Source organism: Castanea sativa, chromosome 1 (genome assembly GCF_040712315.1).
Source record: "Castanea sativa cultivar Marrone di Chiusa Pesio chromosome 1, ASM4071231v1".
NCBI classification, from domain to species: domain Eukaryota; kingdom Viridiplantae; phylum Streptophyta; class Magnoliopsida; order Fagales; family Fagaceae; genus Castanea; species Castanea sativa.
In genome coordinates, this window is record NC_134013.1 from 45,027,917 (window position 1) to 45,034,427 (window position 6,511).

Consider the following 6,511-nt stretch of genomic DNA (forward strand, 5'->3'; position numbering starts at 1 on the left):
CTAAGGAATAGTAACTTTTGGTTTAGTCAAGTTTTGGAAGCATGCTACTTTCTAAAGTACCTTTGGTTTGTCTTCAAAAAAAAAAAAAAACCTTTGTTTGTTTGTTTGTTTTTTTTTAAAATTTATTTGTCCCTAAGTACGCTACCAATTTGGTTTGAGCTTTTTTTTTAATGCCTAATTTGGTTTAGGAGTTGTTATACTAATACAACAAATTTTTGTAATATTTTAACAATTATTAAGGTGTCAATTCTTTATAGATCGAAATAAAATAAAATATCAGATCGAAATCTACCACAACTAAAATTAAATGTATTTTATTATGAAACGTTATGATATTTCGTTATTATCACAATATTTTTACAACTACTAAGGTGTAAATTCCTTTTAGATATATATATATATATATACACACACACATATATATCAGACCAAGATCCATCACAATTGAAAATAAAGGTATTGTAAAAATGTTGTGATATTTTGTTGTGTTCCTAAACTTTCTTTTTGGTTTAGTCAAATTTGGTGAGAAAAAAAAATCACTATTTCAAGAACAGTTTTCTTGGGTTTTTTTTACACATTGTTTGAATTTTAAAGTAAAAGTGTGTGTGCGGGTGTGTGTGTGTGTGTATATATATATATATATACAATTTTACTTAAAAACTAAGTAAGCTAAGCAATGTAGCTAGACTCATAAAATGTAAGATAATAAAAAAGGAAGTATGAATAACAAAATTTTCATTGTAAATAATTACATGTATTTTATGAAGACCTTCAACTGTAGCATATAACATTATTCATTGCGAAAATTTAAATATTATGACAATGTCTTAGAAAATTATTCAATTACTTATTGTTGGAAGATTTAAATATTTGTTATCATTCTTAGACGTTTTTAATTAGTGGATATTGCTTTTAACAAATAGGTTCTAAAAACCTATCATGACAAATAGATACTCATATGTTAAATAGTTACTCTAAGTTTAGGTACATGGTTTCATACTTCTTCAAATATAAGTTCTATTTTAATTTTCTCACTCAAAGGGCAACTCGTGCCAGCCAAACTAGTATGAATAGTGCCCACGATTTGGCTGAAACCCTCAAATAAATAAATTGTTTACGTTATTGCCAAAACAACTACATTTGAGAAAAAAATATCATATTTACAACCAATTGTTTCTTATATGAATCTTAGAAAAATAACCAAAAAAATCATTGCATTACCCTTTTAATATTTTCTTATTTACATAACATAAGTATAGGGTATTACAGTGTTGGTTCCACACATACACATACACATACACATACACACATATATTACTTTAGTGAAATCACGAACTTTTTTTAATTATTTTGACTAATTTACTTTTTCCTTTTGTTTTTTTTTTTTCAATTATTGTAAAAGCAATTAACATGAATAAGAATTTCAAATTTCAAATCACTTTTTGTATAATAATTAATCCAAAATTTTTTTAAAATGAATTTTATTTAAAAAACCATTTAAATTCCTTTTATACTAGTAATTATTAATGCACCATCTATAGATAATCAATACATTGCAATAAATGCATTAACTCTATTAGCACATAGCAGCTAATTAATATTTTAATATAAATGCAAATTTTGGTATATTTATGAACATATTAGTATATTACTTTATTGAAATAAAAAATATTTAACTATTTTTGACTAATTTAGGTGTGCAATTATATATTTTGACTAATTTAATTTTACCTTTTGATGGTTTTTGTGGGAGGGCCGAGGACCGAGGAACCTAATCTGAGGATGAATTTGCCCAATCTAAGCAAAAAAAGGTAAGCATACTCCAAGGACTATGCCCGCCCAAGGAGAACTAAAGAGCCAAAGGGCAACTGTCACTCTCGAAAAGCCCAAGGATAAGGGAATGGATGGCAAAGGAAAGGTACAAGACGTGCAAGGGTGGAGGAAGGAAGTTTCTTGAAGAAAACACCTCCCATCTGCTCATTCAATGCTCTACACCAACCTAACTAGCTGCATTAATGAGGAAATAACTTTTGAACAGTAACTTAATAGCGCTTAGCTCTTTCTACCACCCCTAGAAGGAACCTGATGGGACAAGCATCCAAAGAGTTCCTCTGAAATGTATAGATAGAGGACTGAGATGTAAGGAAAATGGCTATATAAGGAAAGGAACCCCCCATAAAAAAAGGGGATGAACGTTTACCAAGAAAAAAGAAACAAGTGTGCGAACAGAGAATTATCCTATAAAGAGATATCAACCTTACTTATCAATACAAGATCTATCCTCGGACTTGCTCGATGAGGAGTTTACACTGAATTGTTAGCCTATTCCCCTTTATCTGTTACTTAGGTTCTATTAGTCTTAGACTTGTGATTATCTTAGCATTGCACCTGACTTAGAAGCTCATTCTCTTAAAAATTCATTGTTTGGCCTTCGTTTGAAGATCTGGACATCACTACTCTAAGTGGGCTTGGGCTTTTCCCTTGAGTCCTCATAGTTTTTGTTTCAATTCTTGTCAAAACAATTCATAATGAGGAAGAGTGTGATATTCTAAATCTATATTTTTATTTATAAAATGTTTCTTATATAAATTTTATAAAATAACTATTTAAAATTCTTTCTATATAAATAATTAATACACCATTTATAGATAATTAATACATTGCAATAAATGCATTTACTCCACTCTAACACATAGCAATTAATTAATATTTTCACATAAATGCAAAGTTTTAATGAGGTGGAATGTTAAATAAAGAGAAGTATCTTCTTCTTCTTCTTCTTTTTTCTCTCTTAGAATGTGGCATATAAGAATGCGGCATATATCATAACCTTAGACCAATAAACATGTGGTTTCGGCCTTTTTATATATAATAATATATAGTTCTATCAAAAAATAAAAAAAAATAGTAAATATATAGATTCTTGTTAATTCTTACACAGACACATAAGCTACACATCCACACATATGCTTGAGTATTAGTTCAGTTATGTTTGATAGTCATGTCTCCCTCATCACCCTGCCCAAAGATGCAAAACCTAGCACAAGGTTATCTCTCCTGCTTTTCTTTAAACGCATCCCTATTGTTAATGGATAGAAGTTTGAAAAAAATATATAAATTTATCTAAATAAAATATATAACAATGTCAATTTTGAAAATGCAACTTTTTTCTGAACTGAATCTTCATCACTAAGCAATTTTAGTTGCAGTAAAGTGCCTTATTTTGTCTGCATTTATCAGCCTTAATGACTATTTTTCCATATGTAAATATGGATATGTTTTCTCATTTATGTTTTGATGATCATTTATCCTCCTTAGTCCTGACCTAGGTGAAAAAGCTAAAGATGAGAAGGATGCAGATTATTCGCCTTCACATCCAAATCCCTTGACTTCGTCACCAAACTCTAAGCATTTTGAATTGGAGGAACATATAGATATAGTCAATGACTATGATGATGGTTGTGGAACGTCTGGGAAAGAAAATTCCATCAAAAGGAAATTCGACTCGGCTATTGATGTTAATTTAACACATCCAGTTGACATTGATGATGAGATTGCTGAAGTAGATGTCACTGATGATGAAACGGACAAAAGGCTCCAATGCCGCAGAAGCTCTTAGATCTTTGGTGAATGCTGAGGCAAGAAAGGAGCAGACTTCAAGTGCAAGCAGTAGCAGTGAGAGTGAGAGTCGCGAGAGTGGAAGTGGAAGTGGAAGTGAGAGTAGTAACAGCAGATATAGTGAAAGCAGTGCTGGTGACTCGTTCAACTCTATATAATCGTGTGGATCACCTTGGGACTAACTTTTATGACCTTTGTTGACATAATGTGGGTTTTATCTCCATAGTCAACTATAATTTTTACACCAACAGTTTCTAATCCTTGTAAAATTTTTATTAAATTATGTGTAAATATGCTTCTTATTATACCTAATTAGTCGCTAATCTGTGCGAAAATAAAATGATAATTAACCAACCTCACGTTAAAAGAAGAAGCTAAAAGAATCAGAGAGATTGATTTGGCCACCAAAAAAGAAAAGAAAAGAAGAGATTGAGAAAGAAAAAAAAGTGTAATGTTATGTTAATTAAAAGTTAAAAGAAAAAGCTAAAATAATAAGTGAGAGACTGATTTGCCCACCCAAAAAAAGAAAAAAAGAGTGCAATGTTGGAAACTAAAGCAACATTAAAGACAATGGGGTAACTATTTGCAAAGAGGATTGCAACCTTTATATGTTTACTTGGCTCAAAGCCAAAATTCAAATTCAATTTTGCAACAAAAAAAAAAAAAAAAAAAAAAATCATACAACAGCCTCACTACACAAATCCACTTTTCACTCTAACTTATTTTGCAAATCATATACTATCAAGAATTTCAATAAACATTATTGCCACATCTATCTTTACTTTAGGCATTTAAATTACACAAGCCAATAGCTATAACTACCATTGTTGCTCAATGCTATAACAATCTTGACCCAAGCATTCTCATTCTAGAATATTATATCTTTTCTTTAAACTTGCACGTCAACAATTTTAATAAGAAAGTTTTCAAAAGTGATTTCAAGTAAAAATCAAACTTACACAAAATCTAAGCAACCTAACTCACTTTAGGTCTTATAATTAAGCTAATAACATCTTATAATTTCATCTTATAGCTATAGCATCTTGCTCATTAAAAGGTCAAATTCAATGCACAAAGCTCCTGCTCATTAAAATGCATAATACGTGTAGGTTTTGTCTTTCATAGTTATGTGCTCTTACTATGTAGTAGCCCAAAATAAAAAAGATCTTAGACTTTTTTGGATTTTGATATCTTATAATATTGCACATCATCAAACAACATCAACATAAGATGATGTTAGTTCAATAAAGTGAACAAATCTTAAACAAAATCAATGCATAAAACTCTAAATAGAATTACAATTCAACTGAGCATCAATCATTGCATGCAAAAGAAATAAAATATTCAAAAGTGAAACTAAAAGCTTTTTGTCACATAAGGAAAATCGCAAATTCTCTTTTTGAATAGCTTGCATTCCATACATTTTTATAATAATTGAAAGAATAAAAAGAAAAATGCTATATTAGGCTTATTTTGTTGCATGTTAGGAGGATATTCTTCTTAGTAATATAAGGCTTGACTATTCTATCAACAAAATTCACATATATTTTTATATATATATAACTTACCAATCAAAATCTCTTGAGAGTAACTTTCTCCAGGAAAAGGAAGTGAAAAATTTAGAACCCAAATGGCACTAGTTTGAAATAGAAAAAAAAATATACGCAAAGTCAAAGCTAATCTACAAAAATTTGTAAAACCCAATTAAAAACATTTGATTAAAGCATCTCTTCTAAAACTTTGAAAGGAATTAAGAAACAAAGAGGAAAAACCAATTAATAGTATTGAGACACTAAAGAAAATAATAATTTGCCATTAAAAGAAACCCCCCGGGGGGGACAAAGTTCATAGCATTGAGACACTAAAGAAAATAATAATATGCCATTGAAAAAAAAAACCATGTTCATAAGAAATGGAATTGGTTTATTTTGGTTGTATAAATTTGATTACTTAATAATTTATGCGTTATTATACTGTTTTCAAGTTTTGACATTTATAAATGAATGCTTAAGAAAATGATAATCTATCATTCATGGGCTCAAAACTTTCTTTTGTAGATAGTGTATAGAATATTTAATTCATATGAATAGAAATTGTTGTAGACTTAAAGGAATTGGGGGCTTTGGTAGTGATGAAGCTGTATATAACATTAAACATTACATATATATATATATATATATATATATATATATATATATATATATATATATATATATATATAAATAGCAACTCAACTAATTGTCTAATTTATTATGCATATGCAAAATACTTTTTTTTGGCTAAATATTTATACTAAGGTGACCACTATTTGGGTTAAACAAATTCTAACCCAAATACCTTAACTCCATCTCACAATGCCACTTAAAAAATCACTTTGATCACTTTCTTTTATCTTGAAACATAAGGACCCATGCCATAAACATGTAAAAGGGAACCAATATAAATAAAAATGTTTAGATCCCACGGGGAGAAAAAGAAAAAATTATACCTTTTAGATGCAAACCCTTGGCTTCAGTGGTCAAGCCTCAAGATATCTCTGAAATGATCATGTTTTGCAAGTTCAAGCAAAGTAGAAGCACCAACATAGAAAACATATATAGCCATAAATTTTCATTCGATAGATAATTTGGTTAAGTGTTACAACACAACCATCGATTTAAGGAAAATAAAAATAAAAATCCATAAATTAACATTCTAGAAAGTACATAATTTTCCTATACCCTAGAGCATAAGAACTTATGTCATAAACATGTAAAGAAGAAATGAATATGCATAATAATGTTTATATCTCATAGAGAGAGAAAAAACAATTAAACCTTCCAAATGCAAATTTTCTTGCTATTTGACTTGAGGTATCTCTAAAATTAACCTTTCCTGTAACTTAATAAAAACC